At 33.2% G+C, this 27,470-nt stretch overlaps 1 pseudogene; it reads right to left on the bottom strand.

Annotated features, from left to right (window-relative positions):
- Positions 1–2,095: 2,095 nt before the first annotated feature.
- LOC149541642 (patatin-like protein 2) overlaps positions 2,096–27,470 on the bottom strand; it is a 166,300-nt pseudogene continuing 140,925 nt past the window's right edge.

Here is a 27,470-nt window from a genome sequence, read left to right on the forward strand (position 1 = left end):
AATCAATATCAAATGATAATATTTTTTATTAATATTATAGATATAAGAAGTAGACTCACAGTTGGATGTGACACATTTTTAAATTATTTTTATTTTATATAAATAATTAATTAGTAATTTTCAACTCTTATATTTTTGGATTAAAAAAACTCTCATGTCTGACCACCTTAACCAATTCAAAACTCTGCAAAATATTTTTTTTCTTTCTTTTTCCTTATAGTAGAAGAATAGAAGGTGATCCACCTTTTGGATTTCAAAACTGTCGCACTATTTGAAAGATATAGTTATTTCTCAATCAGTATGTCAATCAACACTTTATATGTAACTCCATTAGAAAATAAGTAATAATTACTTATTGAACTTATAATTTGACAAAAAATACAATTATGGAAAGATATGAAGATTCTTAAGAAACCCTTTCCATTTCATCAAATTTTGATGGAAAAAAGTTGTCAGCTACATGTTTGAAGTTAAAAGCACACAAGAATAGGGAAAATCCACATTTTCAGGACATTTTTAAAGGTTGGTATCCAAATATATATTAGGCGTTATAAAGATATTAATTTTTTTTTTGGTTTCAAGATGGGAGGGAAAAAGGTTGGAATAGATTTTGAAATTTTCTAAGATATTTTAGAACTACATATTTTTCAGATCACCATGTTTTGGCACACCATGATCTTGCACATACCCATTTTTCTCAATGGATTCAATTTTATCATTCAGTACATCAATCCATTGTTCTTCCTTAATTGCATCTTCAAAATATACATGATCTTGAGAAAATAGAGTAAAATTTGATTGTGAATTTCTTCTATCCTCTTGATCATATATATCTTTCAAACTTCTAGTCTTAAATTTCTTTTATACCTTGATCTCAATTGTGCAAGTATAGGATTTGAGTCATTACTTACTTGTGTACTTGAATGCTCATCTTGCACATCTCACATTTGTGTGGTATCTCCTTGTGGGCTTCTTGATGGACTTCCTCTTTGCTCATTTTATTGATCATCTTCATTTTCATGATATTGTTGGAGTACCTACAATTGTCTTATCTATACTTCCATCCCAATATTCTTCTTCTTTAAATATAACATCACAACTTACAATTAATTCTTAGTTACATGATTAAACAACTTGTAAGCCTTCAAATGTTCATCATAACCAACATATATGCACATTTCACTTTTATCATCTAATTTATTTCTTGCTTCGTTAGGAACATGTGCATACACTAGTACAAAAACAACAATATAATACTAAATAAACTACTAAAAATTGTAGATATGTGACTAATTTTGATCACGTGACCAATGGTAGTTTATTTCCAGACATTTATCTTACGACCAAATTTGTGACTAAACTATTTTAAATATTGATTAGGTCATTGATTTAGTCATTTATTGTTGTTACTTTCTAGTTTATTTGATAGTTTATTTGGTAATTGCGGTAGTTTTTTTGGTGGTATATTTGGTAGTTTTTTGGGTAGTACATTTGGTAGTTTTTTGGATAGTATATTTGGTAGTTTTTGAGTAGTATATGTGGTAGTATATTTGGTAGTTGATTGGGTAGTTTTTTGGGTGGTATATATGGTAGTATATTTGGTATTTTATTTAGTAGTATATATGGTAGTATATTATTTGGTAGTTCATTTAGTAGTTCATTGTTAACATCATTTATTGATCATTTATATTCATTAGTAGCAAATATGGTTATGAAATGAATAATTTATTCAATAGTGTAAATTTTAAAATACAAAAAACATGATATAGACTTGAGCTAAAAAATAAAAGCAAATGAAAATATACACATGAACAAGCCACAATATAATAAATTAAAAGATTAATTTAATATCATGATAAAGAAAGGTAATATGCAATAACATGTCAATTTTTTCTAAAAGAGTACATAATATAATAAAAATGTCAAAATTGACTAAGAGTTTCCAACTCAGATTTCAAATACACCTTGATAGTGAATATTTAAACACCACTTTCAAACTAGTGCAATATTAAGAAATGATCCAAAATTTTTGAAAAATAGAACATTATAAAGCATTGATCAACTATGTCATTTTTTGCAAATACTTTAGTGGCCATCATGTGAAGGCTCTCTCTTTCTCTTTGAGACAAACGATTTCATCAATTTTGTCTTCATAAGAAAGTTGAACATTACTTGTGACCTTTATAATATTTACATTAGCATCTCCAGTTCCATTCAGGTTGGATCCATGTATAATGGATAGAGAATGAATCCACCCAATAGCTACAACATAACCATCATATGGATCCACAACTTTAACTTTATCCCCTTCTTTGAGTTTATCAATACATTTCTACAAAATGAATAAAAAATACATCAGATTACATAGGTAATGAATAGCCAAAAATATAATGCAATAATAATGTACTTGTGATAAAGATTCATTTTTCTTTGCTAAAGGTAGAATATTCTTCTAAAATATAAAAACACTCACAAAATAATATATAAATTAACAATATTATAATTTTATTTGTACATGTCTCAAATTAGAATCTTTTAAAGATTTTTTTTTGGTTTTACAAATAACAAGACAAGATTGGCTATATCTTCTATGTGACTCAAAGTAAGTTAGCAATGAAAGATAATAGCTTGAAAGGAAGCAAAGATGTATATGATCACTTGAATTTACATGGAATGTGAATAAAAATTAAAGATAATCAAATATAAAGAAATACACAGTCGCAAAATAATAATTTCAATTGTGTACAATGAGTAAAAGAACCATTTTGAGGCAATTTCATGACTATTTCGAGTTATTTAAGAACTAAAAATCATATCGTAATCAAGAAAATGTAAAATTTTATAGCACTCACCTTAGGTTTGGTACTGCTAGTTCCATACATATCATTTGCATCCTCATCGAAGTCAACATAATCACTATCAACATTGTTGTTTCCTTTTTTATTTGTTTTCATATGATTGCTCTGCATGTGGTTTAATCATCATGAGGAGTTAATATAGTTCAAGTAGAGAATACAAAATCTATTAAAAAAAAATCCACAACAGTTATTATATTACCTTAAATTCAGGATAACTATGATTGGGTTGAAAATTATTCGTATCCGCTAGTTCATCATGATCGTTATAAATATTAGCAGCTTTATTGGCATGAAGGTATTTTTGTTTTTGTGTTTCTTTGATAAAATTGTTCTACATATATATCTTTTTTTTTTTAAAGACAATGATCAAAATGATGTCTTCAACAATGCAAAAATACATTAGTACAAAATAGACTTAACTCACCAATAGAGCCTCTTACCTGATATGAATCTGTGGAATTGTTGTCATTTTGTGTAGAAAGCATAGGCTAAGCTGCGGAAGTCAATTGAGAAACTTTCTCACAAAGACCATGCAAATAACTCATCATATGTTGGTATCCTGTATTTGAGTTAGCATGATTTCAAGAGGCTCTTACTGTGTGTTCCACAGATTGTTGTGAAATTGATGTTGATGAAATAGATTTCCACTTCATACTACTCTTATTTTTTGTAGGATCTATTGCCACCATATAATTGACAATATCTTCAGCACCTAGTTCTCTACTATTGTTTTCAACCTAAAATACAAGATCAATTTTAATAGTCATTTAAATAAAAAATGAAATAAATATCATAATGTAAAATGAACTAAAAAGTCATACACTTACTCCAAATTTGTTTAGTTTGGCCTACAACCCACCTCGGCCAAATATATATTGAGCCCTTACATTATTTCTTGCTCTCTTTCCTTTGTTACTCTTTGTCAAATATTCTTTAGAACGCATGCTTTCTTTTAATTCATCCCACTGGTTGAGAGTTAAGGTATTGTCAGAACTCTCTTTTCCCTCCATGATTAATTTTTTGCAATTGTATCAAAAATTATTCAGTATAAGTCTCATCTTGTTCTTGTAATACGTTCTAGAGATTTGTCAACCAATAGTCTCAAAGATATTTTCCATTTTTTGTATAACAAATTCCACTCACTATGGATCTTGCTCTGTAAAATTCCATTTGCAAATATCCAAATGGGCCCGACATCTTACACCCAACTCGATAGCCCACCTTGTGGCACTTTTCCCAATGGGCTTGCCATTTTTTGATACCTCAAATAAGAATGGCTTCTTTCCTTCTAATTTCATTTCTTTTGCCTCTCTGTGTGTAGATCTGTACAAATCTTGACTCAATTTCTTTCTTTTAACAAAAGCAAGCATATCTTCTGTTGAACCACTACCAAAAGGTGCACTCTGAGGTGCATCAGATGCAAATGGACTCTCTTCATGACTTTCATCAAGATGTGTATCATCGTGTGCTATATTAGGTTGTGCATCATCACAACTACCTTTTTCACCAACCATGTTTGTTGAATCACAAAAGCATTGGCTTTTATGAAATGACAACACTCTATCTTTTTCTGCTACTTTTCTTTTCTCTTCATTTTCTTTGCACTCTTTTTCTTGCCTAAAAGACCAAAAAAAACATATCATGTCATATATACAAAAAGATATTGCTTGTATAATTTCATTAGTTAGTATTAAATGAATAATATACTACTTGGTTGATTTAAAACTTGTCTGTTTGCCAAACCAAGATTCAATAAACATTCATTATTCTTGGCCACATGTTCTTCATGAAAGCGCTCATAATTTGTCACCAGAATTTCAGCATTTTGATCACTATCATCTAATTTGTGCCTTACATTATTTCTCTTTATTTTTTGATATCAAAAAAAGAAATACTGTATAAATTAGTAACTTGATACAACCATAATTAACCATAATAGAAATTGCAAAATACAATTTCATGCAACATTTTTTATGTAAAATTTCATTTGTGAAGAAACAAAATGAACCATTGAATTCAAGATATGTAACAAACTGATAGGTCTTGCCACCATTTAGTTTGCAAGGTCTATTAGGCCTTGATGAAGTAACAAACTAAATTCTTGTTTACAAAAGACAATTGCTAGTTTTTGACAATTCTCATAATAAAAAAATATAAATAATCTTGTCAAAAATTCACTAAAAGTAATAGCAATAGCAGAAAGTATACTCCATAAAATAAAAGAAGAAAAAGGGGTGGAAAGCTCTATTCAACGAGAAAACTCAAAATGAATAATTGAGTACATAATAATAAATGAGGTGAGAAATCTGTCCAATTAAGCTAATTTTGGGTTTCTACTCTTTGCTTTCATCTTAATACTAAAACTCTCCAAAATCACATTTACATTAGAATGGTGGGCACAAACAGTGGTAACTGGATGAGAAAAACTTGGGGCATCCCTATAGGTGTCATTGCTATTATGACTCAAACAGTAATGCAGGTGATTCCTGAAGTTCCTAAAGAACTTGATTCTGCTGAGAGAGTAGTTCCTCAAGCTAGGTAACTTTGGTTTCTGGATTCAGCAAGTAAGACATCTCAAGCCTTAACAAAATTTTAACAAGGAAGAGCTACCTCTTTTCATCTTGATTAACTAGAGAGGATTCTTTGCTGGCCAAAGGGATCTTTTTGAAGGAATTCTTAAGGCAGGATCAACCATTGCTAAAAATCTATGTACATAAAAGCAACCTATATTTTTTTTCATTCTAAAAATAGGGGAACTAAGAGAAGGGGCATGGGTGGTTGTAGATAGAAAGATTAATTCTGATGAAGTTGAAATGTATGGAGAAAGAAATGCAAAAGGTGGTGTACTAGAACCAAAGGGGCTGATTGAAATTAAACTCCGTACAAAAGACCTACTTCAATGCATGCACAGGCTTGATAAGCAACTGATCTCACTTAAAATGGAGTCACAAAAATCCAATGATCATAACATTGGGGTGATTGTAGACATACAAAAAAACATTAAAGCTCATGAGAAATAGTTGCTTCCTATTTATAAACAAATAGCTATCAAATTTGCTGAGTTGCATGACACATCCTTCAGAATGGCTACAAAAGGGGTTATAGAAAAAGTAGTTAAATGGGAAGAGTCATGCTTTTTTTTCTACAAGAGATTAAACAGAAGAGTAGAAAAATTGATTTTAATTGGGACTCTAAGAGATGCTTCTGGGGAAACCTTGACACATAAGTTAACCTTGTGTCTAATAAAGGAGTGGTTTTTGTCCTCAGCAGTTAAGGATTGTGGAGAAGATGCATGGAAAGATGATCATGGAAAGTTTGAGTTACATCTACAAAAACTAAGATTTGAGAAATTGTGTAGGAAGCTAACAAATATGGAAACTTCTATAGCAGATTTGTAAGCATTGCCTAAAGGACTGGTTGCCCTTCTATGCGAGGTAAATTGCCTAGTTTTTTTCTTGAAAAGATATATCTTTTGGTTTCTAGCTATGAAAGGATCCCTTAAAAAAATACTAATGATCCCTTTAAAAATCTGTATTCTTAGATACTTGGTTAGAGTCTTATGTTTTTCCTTACTATCTCATGGTTTTTGGTGATGTTTCAAATTCCTTGTGAATGTTATTGAAGGTGTGACTCAATATGAATACAACATGTATACCCAACACCCCTAGTTGTATGGATTATTCTTAGTTAGAATAGTAAAATATTGGCACTCTCGGGTTCACTGAGCACAATATCTATTTATTGTCATTTTATAAAGGTTGTGGAAGATTTAAAGACCACTTTGGTTGTTTTAAATGACCACCTTACGTGTTGAAACCACATCACCACCCCTTTTTAACGAACTGGATGAGAATCAAAAACTCATATGCTGTTGTATACAATAACAATAAATCTACAAGCTGGAAACCTATGATAGAGGATTTTAAGATTTGCATGTTCACTGGAGGGTTAGTATATATATCCTTGGGATGTTGAGAAAATCTTTGGAAGGAGTAGATCATATGAATATTGGAGGTTGAAGGTTGTTACAACATCCAACAATAAAACAATCATATTGACATCTTCTTGTGCCATGGCATCTGCCAAATTTAGGTTGCTAATCAATTGAATATCAATTTAAGCAATAAAATAGATAGAACTCTTTCTTGGTAATAGGTAACACCATTTGAAAATCCAAGCAAAAAGTACATCTTAAAGCAAGAACCCAGTGGTATTCCATTACTCCACTTCAAACCATTTATGTTCCTTCATGGTGCTTCCAATTTTTACAGCTAACAACCTGCTTCATATGGGTATCAATATGACTACCAATATGGAAACAATCCAACTATACTCATATCTTGCAGAAAAAACTAGAAGAACACATATTACTATCATGGCATAAACATGTTTCTATGTCAATTCCCTATTACATTGTTGCAATCTTTCACTGAGTGCAAATATTTCTTCTAAAAGAAACTGTATAAAATGCACTGCTTGCATCTTCATGTTCTTATCAACTCCTATTTAATAATAGAATGAATGAGAACCACCTTATCTCAATGTTATTATTGGGTAGTGAACAACATAGAATTTTCTCATTTTTTATTTATTATTGATAAGTTAGGTATATTATCATAGATGAAGCTCATATGTACAAAGGAATTTTTGGATGTCACACTGCACTCATTTTGTGAAGGATGAGCAGGATTTATCATCAATGTATGCTCTTTATTTGCATTCTAGATATAAACATGATATTTTAATGTTTATTAATCACTATCTTTGTATACTTAGATTTCTTCTTTTATATAGACTTAATCTCTGATATGTGGATCTTTCATGATCTTTCATGCTCTCCCACTTTCTATTGTTCCCAATAAAATATTGAAAGACTAACCTTTATTGTTTTAATTGGATTTGCAAGAGTAGGATAGGATGTCATCTTTGGGTAAAATGTACAATTATGTAGCTGCTCCTCAAAAATGGGATGTCATCTTTGGGTAAAATGTGCAATTATGTAGCTGCTCCTCGAAAACAATGAATATCCTTAATTTATGCCAATGCTGCTTCCTTTGGGTTTTTATTAAATTATAACATACTTTTCTTTCTTGATACAACATTCTCTATCATATTCCAGCCCTAATATTTACTCCCAAAATATATTCAACCTTCACTCAACACTGATTACCTTTTGCACTCTATCACTTTGTCAAATTAAGAGTACCTATATACTATAAGATTAAAACATGTGTATTGGTCATTTTTTCTTGAAGTATGTTAACTTACAAGTCAATCTTTAAGAGTTTTTTAGGACACTCCTATGAAAGATATGACATAAGCCTATTTGATTCATGGGAATTAATAAGCGTGAATCCAAAGTTTTTAAAAATCACTAAGACTAAAGGATTGTAAGAGAAAATCATATAAAAAGATACTAGCTTCTAATAGGAACCCTTGAGCTAAAGGCAGGATAGGCCAGGTGTAATTTTTTTCCATCATTACACTAACATACATGCATAATTAGAATATAAATAGTATGATAACTCTCAGAATAATTTTTTATGATAGACCAAAAGCCTAATGCCATGATAAAATTGACATCTATAATCATAGAAAGTTGATGCATCCTTGGATCAATAAGGAAAACATATAATACTAAAAGTTGACACATATTTGTAGCCAATTATTCTTAGTTGTTATTTTAAGGACCACATGGAATCAGTGATTCCTAGTTTTTTAATATTCTTTTAGGACAACATGGAATTAGTGATAGATTTATTTGAGTAGTTTATCATTATTTTAGAATCCCAGGTGTGTCATCTGATGTGTAGTCTTTTGGTAGCAAAAATGTATGCTTTTCATAATATGATTAGCCTTGATGATTTCAAATGTGGGACTCATTTACCCCATGGATGTTTATTGCTTCTTTCCTTGCTTGTTTAAATTATCACTACAATTGATATTTTTTGCAATATAGAATTTTTGATGTGCTAATTTACTAACAAGATTTTTTCCATTGGAAAGGTCATGTGCTGAAGACCTCATGTGTTAGTGAGTTTGGTTGTACAAGGAAATTATTAGGAGTTGTGTGCACAGTCAACTTTTTTTCAGCATTAATCACCAGGTTCTCCTTCATACATCTTTCACTATCACTTCTAAGTTTATCCTCTGTTTCAACAAGAATTAAACTACTAGCTAGTGTTATTCATCTTATAGGAAAACTTTGTAGATGATGGTAGTGGATTTCTATTTTTTTACATGAGCTCTGGCTATAGAATGGTAGAGACTCCTAGTTAGACATTAGAATGTGATGACCACCTAACCCTTAAATTTTATCATGGCCATGTTTGTCTTGTTTGAGTATTGTTGAGTTTTTGCAGTATCAATGAAATTGGTAGATAAACCAATTTTTTTTTTTTTTTAAACTCTCTATCTGTAATTGTGCATGCTTTATATATTAGATCATTGAAACAACCAACCAATGATATTTCTTGATTTAAATATTTTTATTTAAAATTTGTGGAAAAGATAACTAATTTAGCAAACATTATGAGATAGAATCCCAGCTACCAATAGCAAAGCATAGGTTGAACCATTTTTTTTGCTTTCTCAAATCGGTTCTTTTTTCCTAAAAGGAAGCATATCCACGACTGTTGTTTTTATAAATATATATTATTCTATGCTCTTTTAAACATTTAAATAAATATTTTTCCCTTTGGTCATTTGAAAAATCCCCTCTGTAACATCTATTATGAAGTGATATTTTTTAATTAACTGTAGAAAATCCTCTATGAGAATAGAGTTAATATTATGCAAAACTAGTCTATGTCTAGTAGCATAGATGAGCAACTGTTGAGAAAGATTATCGGCTGGGAGTGACAAAGCATTGGAGATAGGGAATCTTGCATCTAGGTTCTCTTTTAAATTTTTGTTGTTAGTTATGCATGATTACTCTTTTGATTTCTCTCATATCAACCGATGTTGTCTTCCCTTGAATATTAGGAATCATAAGAAAGAGAACTCATGTTTATGGCTGAATTTTGCAAATATGAGTGCAAAATGTGTTTGACCCTACACAATAATGAAGGCAATTATTTGGCACATGCTCAAAGAAAGAGACATCAGAAAAATTTAGCAAAGCATGCTGCTCATGAAGCAAAAGATGCTCCAACCCAACCACAACCAAATAGAAGGAAAGTTTCCCCAAAGAAATTAGGTGTATTATCTTAGATTTGAGACATTAGACAAATTTAGCGAAGTGTGCTACTTGTGAAGAAAAAGATGCTCCAACCCAACCACAACCAAATAGAAGGAAAGTTGCCCCAAAGAAATTAGGTGTATTATCTTAGATTTGAGACATCACACAAATTTAGCAAAGCATGCTACTTGTGAAGCAAAAGATTGATGTAGGAACATCTCAACCCTTGAACATTATGACATGATTTGTGATACTGTAATGTTTCATTCATCTTGAATGAAATGATACCATGTCTAAGGAATGCTTAAATGGATTAAAATTTCATTTAGAATGGATTACATGGAATTTGTAACCAAAGACTACAATGAGATTATGATGGGTCATCAGATAAATAGTTTTTGTAACTATCCAAGATTGCCTATTAATAGACAACTTTATGTAATCATGGTGGCAGTTATGAAAAGATGGGAAGTTCTGTAACTGCCCACGAATCTCTTAAAGAGATATCAATGTAATTGTGAAAAGGGGAGAGTAGAAAGATTATGGGAGATAGAGTAGAGAGTGGAAAGATATGGGTTCTCTGGCCTATAACTAGAGAGCCCTTCTAATATGTAATGATTTTGAATTTTAACTGGAATGTGTTTTAGCAAATCAAAGAATGGTCTGTTCAATTTTTATTAAGAAGTTTCTTTAAATCTCTTGCAATCTAGTTCAAGAGTTCGAATAGTCTAATAAGTCTAGTTTGACTGGTTACCTTTTATGCCCATTTTTTTTTTGGAATGATGGCATTTGATTAAAAAATAAGAGAGTTCTCTACATTTCGTTCTTGACTGGCATAGACAAAAATAGTCTCAGTATGGGGGCCATATCTCCCAAATGCATAGTTGGATTTTTGTTAGCTTTGGATATGTTTCTATAGGCCTAATTCCACCCATCTTCACTAGAGCAATTGAAGAGTTTTTATTTGGTTCAAAAGTTATTCATGTCTGAGTGCGGGTCTATCTAGAGATAGAAAGAAGCAATGTTTTGAAGGTAAATATTTAATGAGATGTAATACAGTGATCATTCATAGCTAGTGTTATCTCATATTGTATACCATTATACTGAGATGTGTTTATGGAATAATGAGATTTCATTCAAAGAGGAGCATGAAGTCTAATGTAAAGATTCTATGTTTAGGGTAAATGGGTACACTCTTATGGGAAGGTGATAGTATTTTAGAGCCTCTAATGAATGTTGATAGAGAAATATATGCAAAATTGAGTAGGGTGATTGAGTCTTGGGAGTGTGTAGTGAATCTATTACATCAAAGATGCTCTAGCCCAACCACAACCAAATAGAAGGAAAATTACAATGAGTCTCCATCTTGGGACACTAGCAAAATTATTCCCCAACTATCAATGTTGTGTTTTTCTTTTTCTTCCTTCACAGGGGCAATCTATTGCAATAATGGAAGTTGGATGGAAATATTTGTGGCATGCTATCCCTTTTAAAATAGGCAGTAGTGTGACAGCTACTGGGTGTTAACTTTACAGATTTAAAATCTTAGCAAATCATGCATTCTAGGTTCTCATGAGTTTTTGGCTTCTATTCATCATCCATTTTCCATGGGAGAAAGATACAATTTATTTTACTTATAGATAATGTTGTTACTTTTTACACAACCCTCTCTAATATTAATGTTTATTGGGCACTATATTCATCCTAAAATATTGCAGTTACAATTATTTGACTTTTGCAGTTAAAATTGGTAGGCTTGGTTACAAGGTTGCTAAGCAATTTGACCCAGAGACAAAGCAACACTCACTTCTTTTCGAGGTATTTATGCATTTCCTTTTTTTTGTGGATTATTGTTTTTGCCCAGGTGTAAATTTTATTTTTGCTCACAATTTTTTCCTTAATGCAAGCTATACCAATTTTTTTTGGCCTCAAATAGGTATAGAGGTCAGAATGATATACTTTAGTGATGGCCAAGAGATCAAATAACTGCCTAAATGAGAACAATGAATCATATAATGATGAGAAGAAAAGGAAGCTTTTTATTTCGTTAGTGAACAATTCATGTGCCAACCTAGTGCATGCAAATTTTGACAATGACTATGCTACAGCATGCCACTTTGTGAAATGATATTTCCTTGGTGTTACATCTACTATTTATTTGAAAGAGATTGATTCACAACAATAACAGAAGAATTTTCAATTTTCAGACATAGATAACTCTTTTGTTTACCTATCACTATTTTTGAAGTGGAGTAAATGGACATCGCAAACAGAAAGTCACATCTACAACTAATTAGATCAATTACAACTTCTCTACTATTTACATGGGGATGAGTGCTATGGATGGCATAGCCACAATACAACACCTTACAATAAGACCTGTTACAAAAATTAAAGCTTATTTAATATACTATGGTTGGAAAATGCAATATTGAGAAGTTGCACATTAATAGAAAACATATTGAGATATTGCATCTTAATTTTTATATAGAAAATATCCATTGATATAGAAACTTGGCTCAACATTAAAAATTTGGAAGAGGTATTAATCTTAAGGACAACATCCTTAAAACATAAAATATTCTCAAAACAACATAAGTGTCTCGGATTAAAGTTCATAAAATGGGAATCATCAATAGTCATCTACATTTCCAACAAGATCAAAATGATGATCACCCATGTCTATATCTACTTGATTTTCTTCATCATCCACATTTTTGATATGCAGTACATTCTCTCTCTCAATTTCTTCATTGGTAATCAAAATCTCTTCTTCAAATAGTCCCTCATTGTCTTCATCCACTTCTTCAAATGTTTCTTGTACATGAAAATATCGTTCATTATGCATTACATTGACAAATTCCATAAATTTTCATTTCCAAAAAGGCTTTGTTTGAATGACATATGAACAACCTAGGCTTCTTACATCCTCAATTAGAAATGACTGATTACTTTGAAGAGAAGAAACATATGGCTCATTTGTCTCTGATAAAAATTGTCATGTATTTGCATGTATAAATCCATACTCATCAACTTGTATAGAAGATGGTGGGATCCACTTACTTTTTAATAATATAGGACTGTTTTCACCAAAATCCACTTGAATGATTTCTTTGATGATTCCAACATAAAATTTCTTCTCAATTTCATGAAGAAATTCAGCACTAACAACACAATCACAATTTGTCTTTCCTTTGTCCTTTTCTTCCACTCTTAAATGACTACCATAAGCCCACATTCCACTAAAACACAAAGGCCATATATATGGAGCTTGTGAAAGCTCACTTTCCTTAATTGTTATATCTTTACCTTCTCTTTTTGCATCACTAATTGCATTAGCAATCCACTCTTCAAATTTAGGAAAAGAATTACATCTACTCAAATCATAACGTCTGCACTTTTGAGGTTGATGTTGGAGCCATGATTGTTTCTCCTCTTCATATTTTCTACATAGAATAATGACATACAAATAGTAAGATTAATGACATAAATTTTTGAATATAATTGAGTAAATAAATTAGTGTAACTTTTTACCTTCTACATTTTTTGAATGAAGACATGTTTTGAAGAATAAAGGTATGTATTGTTGTTCTTTCTTGATACGAGAGTTTGAAGCGACATCCATTTCCTTCTAATACTTCACCTGCAACCCTCTCATCTTCATCATCATTCCATACACATCCATTGACATTTTTAAAATCCTTCATATATTCTGTGCAAAACCCCATGGCCTCTTGCATTGAATATCCCTTGGACATGCTGCCTTCAGGTTTTTCCCTAGTATGAACAAATTTTTTCAAAACCTTCATTTATCGTTCTATAAGATACATCCATCTTGTTCTTATTGGGCCACAATGCTCTAGTTCATATTCTAGATGTATCAAAAGATGCATAGAAATCTTAAAAATTATTGGTGGAAATTCTCATTCTAATAGACAAAGGACTTCAACAACCTCCACTCGCAAACTATCAAAGTTTGAAGGATCCAATACATGTAAACTCATTCTCTTTAATATTAGGCCAAGCCTTATAATTTCCATTCTTGGCCCTTTTGCCAAACTTGACATATTTACTACAATAGGTAATATATCCTCAATTATGACATGATAGTCATGGGTCTTGAGGCCTCTTATGCTATTAATATCAGCTTGGCTTCTAATGCTACTACTCACATATCTAGTAGGAAATCAAGTCTAAGACATTAATTGTAAGAATTGTACACATTGTTCCTTTGTCCAAATATAAGGAACCTTAGGTTTTCTATATCTTTCATTATCATATTTTTCAACCGAAAGATTTTGACAAATCTTTATTTCTCGAAAGTCTTCATGATATGAATTAGTATCAAAAGCACCAAAAAGAGTTTCTATAATAGAATAAGCTATATTTTTCTCAGTATGCATAAAGTCAACATTATACCTAATGGCAATATCCTTAAAGTATGGCAACTTATACAATATGCACAATCATTTTACACCACTTTCATTATATGGATCATATCTACTTCCAACAATCCCACCATTTTCAATAAATGACATTCTTTTTTGTCCATTCTCAACAATGTAATCACCTATTTTTTGCAATGGCGCTACACGATTCTCTTCTTGACCATTAAAACATGTTTTTTGTTGATGATATGGATGATCTATTTTAAGGTAAGCACGATAGCCACAATAGATACACTTATGAAAACTTCTTGAGTGCCTCACAAAATCCCTAAAGTTGCAAGCAGGACATCCATGGTATCCACAAACTGATAGACCAGACAATGTGCCATATGCAGGAAGATCATGAATTGTAAAAAATAAGGAAGCTCTTAAAGTAAATTTGATTAAATGGCCATCCCTTAAAGATTGAATTGCTTCAATTCCTTTCCACAATTCAATTAGCTCATCATATAATGGCTCTAGATAAGTATCTATTGTATCTGAAGTCACACTTTTCTTTCCTGGTATAATCAATGATAACATTAAGAAAAATGGCTTAGTTGCTAACCATGGTGGTAAGTTATAATTTATTAGAAACACTAGCCATGTTGACCATTTAGTACTCTGATCTGAGAAAGGATTCACCCCATCCAGAGCCAGTCCCAACCTTATATTACAAAGATCTTGAGAAAAATCAGGCCATCTATTATCAAATTCCATCCATGTCTTAGAATCTGGAACATGTCGTTGTTTTCCATTAGTGCTCTTCTTTTGGGCATGCCACTGCATTAGTTCAGATATATCTCTACACCTATACATTCAGAGTAACCATGGGATTATTGGAAAGTGGTGAAGAACCTTTCTAGGAACAACAACTGATTTGAACCCTTGTTTATAGCTCTGTTCATGACATTTTGGACATTCACTCTCATTTGCAAGATTTTTAATTAATAAGACACAACCATTAACACATGTATGAATGTTTTCATACCCTAAGCCAAGCTTACTAATTTTCTTTTTACATTGACTTTATTTTGTTGGCAATGTGGAGTCATCTGGTAACAATGAACTTAATAATGCCAATAGTTGATCTACACTCTCATTTTTCCAACCATGCACCACTTTCAAGTTAAGAATTTGAAGGATTGTTGTTAAATGACTTAACTTACAGTTTGCATACACAGGCTTTAAAACGTCCTCGATTGACTTGGCCCAATCATCATTTATCCCTCATTCAACATTCTATCAACTTCAAACCCCTTGTCAAACATTTCTGTCACTTCATCTATTTTTTTTGCCTCTTCATCTCTCACAGTCTGTAATTCTATCATATTTTCATAATAAGTGTAAGCCCAAGGACTTATACCACTATGCCCATATCTTATCATGTGTCAATAAATCACATTTCTTTCTTTCACCTTTCCACCAAGACAATCTTTACATGGATATGGATATTTGTTAATGCCTACCTCCTCAGCTACTCTCTCATGATATGCATGATATTGATTCATAGACAACCTATGACGCTAATTCATTTGCAATATTGTACATTCCAATTAATTGAGTTTCTAAATTAATGAAGAAAATGTATATTTGGAGACATAGATGCCAAAACATTCTTGAATGTAGTCAGTTTTGGAGATATAATGAGTCATTATTTTGAAATCTTACATTTATTTGAAGATTACCTAGTGGGAATAAAAAATGCATGTGTTTCAAGTTTTGAGTTACCTCTAAATTTGTTGTAGAGGGTGTCCCTGACTTCAAATTTGTTGCAACAAACTCTAATTTCCTTGCACATCTTTTCAAAAGTCTCCAAGTCCTATCCAAAACAACTTTGTCACCCATGCATGTGCTTCAATACCTACCCACGAGAATAAAAATGCCAACAAATATGATGAACATTTATTAACAAATTATGAATCAATCTAAAGATGAGAGGAAAATCATTGTAACTACAATATCTTTATTACAATCTAAGACAAATAATTGCTTCAATACCTACCCATGAGAATAGAAATACCAACAAATATGATTAGCATTTATTAACAACTTATGAATCAATCTAAAGATGAGAGGAAAAGAATTTTAACTACGGTATCTTTATTAGAATCTAAGAAAAATAATTCACATCAGCAAGGAGAATTCACATCAGGAAGAAGATTAAAGAAGAGATTCTAGTCATCATATTAAAGAAAATAAAAATAAAACTCTATCAATGATTTGATACTTATTCCTTAATAGGTTTAACTATCATATTGTGGCCAGGGGATTATCAAGGAAAACAAAATAAGAAGCAATTCAATTGCAAACATTCACAATATATTAGTTGCTACATTTGGTTCTTAGGCTCATCTAGAGAGGTGAGTTGTAGTAACTCACAATTTATATCGCAAAATTCTAATGAAAGCATTCCATTTGTGTCTACTCTTAGTTGGTAGTGAAGAGGTCAAAGACACTTAGTGTTAATTCAAAATGTTCACAAGTGCTATTGCACATCAACTTTTCATCAATATGCATCTTAAATGGTTGGGCTTTAATGTGGAATTAGTATATCTATGTAAATGTTTATATACCTGTCAACTGGACAAAGATACCTAGCACATCAACTTTTCATCAATATGCATCTTAAATGGTTTTGCTTTAATGTGTAATTAGTATATCTTTGTAATGTATAAACATTCCTATCATAGATATACCTATCAATTGGACATAGATACCTAGCTCTAGACTTCCAAATGGTGAGTATAATATAAATATTATTGGAGTTGGTTCTAGCTCACCTTGGCCATGGTCTTCACATATGGAAATTCACAAGTAGGCTGCTGAATATATTTTTGTGAAATACCTATTCAAATATTTTTGGTGTAAACAAGCCATAGATGTTACAATTCTAGAAACATAAATTCCATGTCAAGCTATTATTTTCAGGAAGTATAAGATTTTTGGCTAGAAAAATTCTTCTACTCTAATATGATAATGAAGTGCATTGGCTAGGTATAAGAGTTAATAGATTTGGAAAAAATAGTGGTTGCAAATAGCACAAATAATTTATAATTAGTATTGACTAACTGAGACATCAATGTACTCAAGATTACAAGGGAATCTGGTTGTGTGCTTTTCACGTAGTCTTATAAATCTGATACTAGCATTAGAGCTGGAGAAGACATATGTTTAACACCTTTATTACATGAGCACAATCTAATAAAGAGGAATTCACAGTGTATGATGACATACTTTTTTGTTCAATGAAATGACATGGTGACATTAAGACACTTTCGTAGAGTGTTTAAGAGTGTTAATTTCTTATTCTTGCATCAATAACTTTGTGGTGAATATCATTTATTTGTTTCAATGCAAATTTATGGCTTATAACCAGCCAAAATTTGGATTACATTACCCTCTATAATGCATTTGTCCATTTATAATGATGGACGGGCCCAAAATCTTTTTCATTAAATAGAGACATGAAAGGTTGCGTTATGGAATGGTGTGATCAAGTTGGAGCATATCTTACACATTCTTTATTTTATATCAAGTGGGACACAAACAATTTAAACATAAGAGACTTATCATAAGTGTGATATTTCGATTAACTGCAACATTTTTACATATTTCAATAAAGCCGAATATATTTACATATGTAATTACAACCTATAGGGTGAAGTATTAGTGAAGGGTTTGGCCATGATTAAATTTGTCTGACATATTTTTTATCACTATCAAATTCAACTTTGAAAAGAGAGGACAACAAGTGATTGGTTCAATTGCTGTGGAAGATAATTACTATGTTCCATGAGTATCAAGTGATTGTGTACAGTCATTAGAATTTACAAAATTAGATGTAAGTGAGAATGCTACAAGAGAGTTGGTTTTCAAATTCCCTTGAAGGGAGCAAGGTTGTAAAAAGTAATTTCAATAGTAGATTGACTTAGCTGGAGGTGTTCCCATATTTTCTCCAAGGAAACTCTATTACTTTCACTTGTGTTTGTAATACCCCAAAATTGGCTCATTGCCATCTCAACCAATTCTGGTCTATTTCTGACCAATTCTAAAGTCCTATTCCACTAGGAAAATTCTTATTCTACTACTCGCTACTTGACTTAATTGTCAGATGCAGAAAACCCTAATCTGTATTCATTATGCTTATTATTTAATTCCTATAGTATTCACTCATATTAGTCACATTAAACCTATTGATTAATATTTAATTTAATTACTAAGTATTTATACTTTAATTAAATTAAAATATATCTTAAGGCTAATGTACTATGGAATTAAATTTATTTAATTTAATAAATACGCCTATCTTGATTAATTAAATGTAATTATTTAATTAAATGGGAAAAGTATTTCTAAGTAATTAAAGAAAATTATTTAATTAAATGGAGTACTTACTTCTAATTAATTAAACAAAGTTATTTAATTAAATAGGAAGCCATTCCTAATTAATTAAATGAAGTTATTTAATTAAATAATAAAAGTGTCTCTAATTAATTAAAGGATTATTTAATTAATTAGAAAAGGTAATCATGAGAGCATATCTCATTTTTTAAAATTAAATATCTCTCCAAAATCCTTCTTCAGTTCAAAAAGGGAAATTTCCAGTTCATTATTGATCAAAAAGGAATTAAATCAGTTAACTCTTTCTACTCAAATTAAATTAGTTAACTCCTTATTCTACTCAAATTAAATCAGTTAAATCCCTTTAATTTGGGAATCTTCCTTTATGACTGAACTTCACCTTTAATCTTGACCATTGATTGAAATTGATCTCAACTGTTGATGGATTCCAGGAAAGTCTATTTAAGAGACCCTCATCTCTTCATTTTGAGGGAGGTTGAATGAGAATTTGCATCGAATTACTGCTAGATTGTGCATTCATTTGAGCTCCTTACTTTCATAACATATTCATTTTCTAGTTTAATCTCATTTAGCATAATATGCATACATTTTAGCATAATCTTCTTTTACATGTTCTTAGATTAAACATGCATACTCCATTCTAGATTAATCTACATTCTCATATAGATTAGTCACATTTTCTTTTAAATCATTCATTCGTAGAGGGTCTGGTTGCTTAACACCTCAAATCTGAGGATATCTAACAAGTAATTCCCTTTAGATAAAAGGCAACAAGTCGCCTTGCCGGCTAATTTTCAGATGAACAATCCAATGTTCATTTTGGGATGAATCCACAAATAAGGACCATGCTGAAGTGTGTGTGTTAGCAGAGGCCGCATATTCACCCATACATTTCTGCCATCCATCGTGGGGTAAGGAAAACCAATTTTTTTGGCCTCTTTCTACATTTTTTTAATCATTTTTTTGTCCTTACTATTCTGTACAGATTCAGAAATCTTCACGTGAGATTGTTCATTTTCATGCGAGGATCTAGAATCTTCGCACGAACATTCTTTTCGTATCACGCGAGAAAGTTCCTGTGCGCATGAAACTTTGCATGGAACATATTTTTTCGTGTGAGCCAAATATAATTTTGTGCGGGTCAAAAAACTTCTTTGCACGAATTGTCAGGAATTTCGTGCGAAACTCTACTGATAGAGGCTATTTTTGCATTGATTCTCATGTTTTCTTGTTTTTTTGCTAACTGCTCACTGTTTCTAGTTTTTTTGTGTTTTCTAATTTATTGGAACATGATAACAACAGTTTGCGGGACAATTGGAAAAGCGTGGTAAAGTTGCTAAAAATAGGTAAAAGATCTACTAAGCATGTTGCAAGGATTACCAGGTAATTCTCTTTGACTGATAACACTTCATTTGGAGCTAAAACGAACATCTCTTGTGTCAAGCTTGTGTGTATTTCCTCCCATGTTCTCATTTTACAACACATGCATAATTTGATACTAGGTTGTGATCTCTATTAGTTTAATCTAGCAAGCTTAGTTATTAGTGATAGATCTAATTAGTTATCTTGGGTTATTGGACTTGCTAATCTACCGGCCCCTCGTTCCACCCTGTGGTTGCAAGATCAACACCACGTTAAAGGGGAGGGGTCTACAGGATAGAAGTGTTAAAGGCTCCACAAGGTAACCCTTTTGTGCTTTCTAGAACTCGCTAGTTTCTAAGTTGTGGACTCGTTTTGGCTTGTGTGAGGGGTTAAATGTCCATCATCTTTGGACTCACCTCACATTAGTTAAAGTGTTAAGTGTACCACCTTGTGCTCTTTGACTACTTTTGGATAGATTTTCTTTCAAGAATTAACATCTGTACACACATAGTAATTAAGCCCCCATGAACACTATTCATGGATCTTGAGGGAGTGGGTTCCTAGTGAAACTCCTCTCTAAGATGGATTCCTTGTAGGTGGGGAGGATACCTTCAGCATCTCATAGATAGATGAATCTTCAACTTGTTGATTAAGGCATCCTTTCTCCAGAGAGGTTGATAGATCACTAGGAGTTGATATTATAAATTTTTAAGAGATACTCTTAGTTTAGCGTGTTGAATTAATCTTTCTGCTTTGATTGGGCTAAAAGTGAAAAGGTGTCAAAAACTTTGAATCTTGAAGTTAAGTCCCCTTGTGGTACACTATTGTGAGTCAGTCACCTTTAGAGAAGTTTAACCATAGCAGACAATCCCTCTTCAGGGAAAATTGTGTTGACGAAACCTCCAGCAGTAATAGCCATTTTTGACATGGTAGTAACAACTGCTATATAAATGTCCTTGTGGAAGAAATCTCCATGGGTGTGGTTCATTGTGGGTTGTCAGGTCTCTCTAGCAGCTCTTGAAGATTAAGTTCTCAGACTGTGTCAAAACCTCAGTGCGCCAGGATTGGAAGTCACTCCTATGAGTCATAAAAGTTGCAGAGTCAAACCATTACTAAAAACCTTAGAGAGCCCAACTTTTATTTTCTAGGGATGTATGCGTGATTGCAAAACCTTTTGAAAACATACACAAATAGCTCTCCTAGGGATTAGCACAAACTAAGTCACTTGATTGTTAATGCACAAGGTTGCTTTTTCCCTTGCTCATTGTTTTCAGACGTGCTTGAAATCACTTGACTGCTGTTCTGCGTGCTTGTTTATCTACCTGGTTATTGGAACGAAAAAAGAAATCTTGTCAAAATTAGTTACTGTTGTAAAACTAGATTACCTTATCGCGTGAAATCATTTTGGTTCACGCAAAATTATATTCTCCTCATGTGAAAGTATTTTATTCTCGCGCAAAATCAAATTGCTATTATGAGTCTTTGCGTGGCCCTATGAACTTCTTCACGTGAAATTAAACTGCTGTCACTGACCTTTGCGTGAGACAGAAACTTCTTCGCGCGGCTTGTAAAACTTCTTTGCGTGACCGATAAAGGTTTTTTGCGGGAGACTTTGTATTAGCATTACCAATTTGGGTTTATTTTAGGTATCTGCAGCCTGCATGCTATCCTTTTCTGCATTCATTTATCTCTCTTTCTTTGCAAATAGTCCTGAAATAGTGACACTTTGCTTAGCTGAAGACTTGTGTCTTATACCTTGACTAGTCTCGTCTCATAAGTAATTTTTTTGTTCTTTGTCTTAATGCTTGTCATACTTTGTGTCATGGTGGTCATAATCTCTAGCTATTCTAGCCTTTAAATCAGACTATTTGTGCCTTAGTGAACAACATTCTTGCTATTATCTTGTCCTTTTTGAGACTCAGTCTTAGTGTAGTCCTTGTCCAGGTTCTAGCTTCTTGTCTTTGCCTATGACTGTCACAACTAGAAGCGGTAATGTGTTTTATCTTGATAACCTTAGACATGGTCATGCTAGGGGTCATAATCGTGGTAGAGGTCGCTTAACTTTCATTATGCAATCTATATCCAGTTTGGCTAGTGAGGCATCTTCATAGTCTTCCTCACCTGCCAAGTCATCTCAAGTTAAACGAACATTTTCCAATTTGCAAAAAATTAGAAATCTATTTTACCAAGAGGATACTAAGACAAGTAGAGGTCCCACATTCCCAAACACAATGTATGATCCTTTCTCCATAGACCCTTTTGAAATACAACATACAAAAGCTGAACATGTTCCTATAATGACTAATCGTGAACCTAAATATGGTAGTCATAGTCAGTATCAAGAACCACCTAGGGATGACAAAGAGAAAGAGAAAGAATATGAGACTGACGAGGAACAGGAAGAGGTGGAAATCCTCCCTGAACACATAGCAAAATGTTGAAGAGACAAAAAATTTCAGAAGGTCATGGGAATCCTAATCAATGAAGAGAAAGAAAAATACTTTCTCAAACTTGCCCAAGAGGGAGCAAAGTTACCTTCTCATTTCAATGTAGAAACCATTGTCAAAACTAAACAAGAAACTAAGACCTCCATACTCCAAAAAAAATTGAAAATTATGCAAGACCAGTTGGCTCAAATGATGCATGAGAAGGAGAAACCCACAAAGATGTACACATTGGATGCTCTTTGTTCATTTTCATTTGACAAAAGCATAAACATGCTGCCTTTCCCACAAGGCATAGAACTACCCAACTATGACAAGTACTTTGGTAGTACTAATCCCCAAGATCAATTGGACAAATTTGGTGCTTTATCTATGGAGTTTATACACAATCAAATGTACCTCATGCATTTATTCCCTAGAAGCCTAGGTGGTCAGGCTTTGGAGTGGTTGTCACACTTACCTCCTAGTATCAAGATGTTTGATGAAATTGCCAATTCATTTGTTCAGCAATATTCTCATAACATTCAACATCTTGTAAATATTCAAGATCTATGCAACCTTAAATAGAAGGTTGGTGAGCCTTTTCTCACTTTCCTCCAACGGTGGAGACAACTATACACTAAGTATTCCTGTAAAATCCCAAAAATGAAGAAGCTTGACATTTTCACTAATAACCTCTTACCTGATTTCGAGTATAGAGTCCAACTACAAGGTCCATGTACCTTTGAAGACATGATCACACAAGCTATTCATATCAAAGAATTTATGGTCAAGAAAGGTGAGCTCACTCTTCAGAGAGACACAAAACAAGGTTCCACTTCCAACAGGGATACAACCAAACATGTCAACAAGAATCAAGAAATTGTACATGATGGGGTTGTTGACAATGTCACACCCAAACCTTCTAAAGTAGCATTTAATCTCACGGATTACCTCAAAGCAGCCAAAAATGTTGAGAAGCCTCCCCCTGACAACAAGGCATCTGGGAATAAATCGAGAAACTCATGGACAACATGACCCAAGAGAGAGTATAGGCCTTTGGGAGAGCCTTTGGATGTGGTTTAAAAAACATTGCTACAACACAAGCTTATTTCACCAATGGATAACCCTTGTCCCTATGATCCACAACCACATCCACCATGGTGGAATGAGACCTCATTTTATGAGTATCAACAAAATAAGGGACACAAAACCAGCAACTGTATAAACTTGCATCATAAATTTTAGGACATTATTGATGCTGGCGATCTTGTGGTAGATGGACATAACAAAAACTTGGACCACAAGGCATTCAAAAAGCCTTTCCCAGCTTATGAAAAAGGAGAGACTTCGAAAACAGAACCCTACAACAAGGTCAACTATACATATTCCAATGATGATAATGTCATTCACATGGTTGAACTTGTAGATTCTTAATACTGCAAAGTTATTACCATAAAGGGCAAGCAAGATAATGACAAATCCAAGACACCATTTGTCTTGAGAGGCCCTACTTCCAATAACATGGATAATGTGTCTTCGCAACACTATGCTAACGCTATTACTTGCTCTCATGCGAAGTTGGTGCTCAAAGGCCCTGCACCTCCTACTTCAAATCTTGAACAACACAAAGACAAAGCCCTTGCTGGTCCATCCAGTAAAGGTACAAAACACGCAACGCACTTGACTACAACCAGTTATAGTGTTCTCGATCAGTTGAAACAAACTAATGCTCAGATTTCCATCTTTGAACTGCTTAAAATCTTGCCTGCTCATAGGCAAATTCTAGACAAAGCCCTCACTGAGGCAAATGTTCCTCAAGATCTTGATCTTGAGTGGTTTCAATCCATGGTAGGTCACTTGACCTCACCTCATCTTATGACCTTCTCCGAGGAGGATGACAACTCGCTGAATCACCCACACAATCAGCCTCTACACATTGAGGTTATGATCCACTAGACATGTGTTCATTGGGTACTCATTGACAATAGCGCTGGCCTAAATATTGTCTCTACTACTCTACTTAGACAATTGGATTATTTTGACGACTCTTTTGATCCTCGACAAAAGATTACTATTAAACCATATGATGAAGTGGAACAAAAGTCACTAGGTCTTGTGGTTTTATCAATTCATGTTGGTCCTGTCGAAAGGGATGTCACCTATCAGGTGCTTGACATTCCCTTAGCCTACAACATTTTATTGGGATGGCCATGGATACATGAGATGTGCGTTGTGCCATCCACATACCACCAATGCATTAAATTCCCATTTCATGGTTCTGAAGTTACTATTCCTGCCACTACTAGCTACACCTGCAATATGCTCAAAGCTACTGATTCTTTCATCCCTGCTAACTGTGAGTCTACTGATTGTCATGACAATAAGCTGAAACAAATTGAGCAGTCATTTAAATTGAAAGAAACTGGTATGGGAGAGTACCACATGGAAGCAGTGATGTCATTAACATCTATTCTAGAGTCCCCTCGATATTATGGGAGGCCCTCAGAAGCAAAGAAGCCATTTGTGCTGACACCTCAGACCAAGTTTAATGGCTCTTTTGTCAAGGCTACAGTTCCCTTAGAAGACAAAAGTGAAAATAGAGCCATTACTGCATGGCTTTACGAAGAAGAAGCTCCAGTAGACCTAATAGAACAAGTTTGAGAAATCAATCCTAAGAAATATGGACCTGGTCTTAAGCTTATGAAGCATTTTGGTTATAAGGGAACTTTCCCTATTGGGTGCAATAACAATGGTCTAATAGATCCTATCAAAGTAATAGCTCAAAGCAACAACGACACAACTGGCCTAGGGTTTAAGAAGGTTCCTTTCCATTTGGGATCCAATAAATTTATACCCATACCTGAAAGTTCATCTGAAAATGAGTCACAATTTGAGTCAGGTACTCGAGAGGAAGAATCTGATGATGAGGATTCCTACCCTCATCCTATTCCTTATGATCTCGCTAAATTCTTCACTGAGCCAGATGACTTTGTACCACATGTTAGCACTATGGATGATACTAGTGATTCTTCTGAGGATAATACTGAGCAACTCAAATACCATTCAAAAAAGGGAGAATCTAGTTAGTCATGCCATATTGAGTATTTGTGTAAGAATTCAGAGGCCAAAGGAGAGTATGTCCCTATCACTATTGGGGAGTTCTATAGTCTCTCACCATGTAGCACCGATTCTCATGAATATGAGTTTGAAAATATTTCAGAAGTGACTACTGATGAAGACATTGAGCAAGTGCATGTCTATGAAAATTGAATCGAAGTACGTGAAACATCTAGGGTTAGGTCACAAGGGTCTGATCCAACTAGTGTCCTAGAGTTGTCAATTCCTGACGTTAGTATTCCAAGGCATTTGGATACACCTATGGATGAGGTCTCCATAGGTCACAAATTGTTGGTCAATGCATTTAATGACTATACTATGAATGCAATTGAACCAAACAATACTCTCTCACTCACACATCTCAAGCTTATAGACTGGAACCCCAATGCATCTAACAAAGTTCCCACATTCCAGAATGACTATGCTCTCTCCTGTTACCTAAACACTGTCGAACCTGTAATGTCTTCCACCAATGAGTAGAGTATCAACATGATTGAGGCTGACATCAAATATCTCAATCACACAATTAAAAGGAAAAAATGCAAGAGGCCCGATGGTGAAAACCACATTGTGGCAGTGTCCAATCCCAAAAAAGTAAAAGCAAAAGACATATCCAAGGGTGAAAACCTCTCTGAGGTACCCATGGATGAGATATTTTATGTCCTTCCCAATCACTTTCAGGAGAGATCATCAATGTTAATAAAGCCAATGCAGCCAATTAACTCGGGCACAGAAGAACATCCTCATGTGGTAAATTTGGTGTAGTCACTGTCACCTGAAGAGAAGGAATAATTCATTTCTTTTTTCAATTAAAAGAAAATAAATTTTTCCTGGACATATTCTGACATGCTAGGATTGGATCTTGATCTTATCATGCATCACTTATCCATAGCACCAGGCATCAAACCAGTTAAATAGAAGCTTCGAAAAATACACCCTCATGTTGCATTGCTTGTCAAAGCAGAATTGGAGAAACATCTAAAGGCTGGTTTCATCCATGTAATTGATTATGTTGAATGGGTATCCAATATCGTTCCTATTTCCAAGCATGATAAATCTATCAAGGTTTTTACAAACTTCTATGATCTTAACTCGGCATGTCCTAAAGATGACTTTTCGCTCCCTAATATTGATATGATCGTGGACATGATGGCTGGCTATGAGATGTACTCACTTATGGATGGTTTCTCTAGATACAATCAGATAAAAATTACACCAGAAGATTAGGAGAAAATAGCTTTCACATGTGGATGGGGAACCTTTTGTCAGAATGTGATGCCATTTGGTTTAAAGAATTCTCGTGCTACATATCAATGGGTTGTTACTACAATTTTCCATGAAATGATGCATAGAACCATGGAGGACTACGTTGATGATACCTTGGTCAAAAGTGCTAAATGCAATGCTCATCTACAAGATTTGGGTCCCATCCTAGATCCTATGAAAAAATTCAATCTTCGGCTCAATTTGAAGAAATCCGCATTTGGTGTCACATCAAGAAAATTGTTAGGATATATTGTTTCTACAAAAAGAATTGAAGTAGATCCAAAAAAAGTACAAGCAATAATGGACATGCCACCACCTCGGAACATAAGTCAACCGAGAGGACTATAGGGAAGGCTTCAATCTATTTGTAGGTTTATTTCACAATTGGTGAATAAATCACAACCCTTCACAAAGACCTTACATAAGGGTGTGAAATTCAATTGGAGACAGGATTGTGAGCAAAGCTTAA

This window comes from Cupressus sempervirens, chromosome 8 (genome assembly GCF_028749045.1).
Source record: "Cupressus sempervirens isolate cs-2001-9-10 chromosome 8, ASM2874904v1, whole genome shotgun sequence".
NCBI lineage: Eukaryota > Viridiplantae > Streptophyta > Pinopsida > Cupressales > Cupressaceae > Cupressus > Cupressus sempervirens.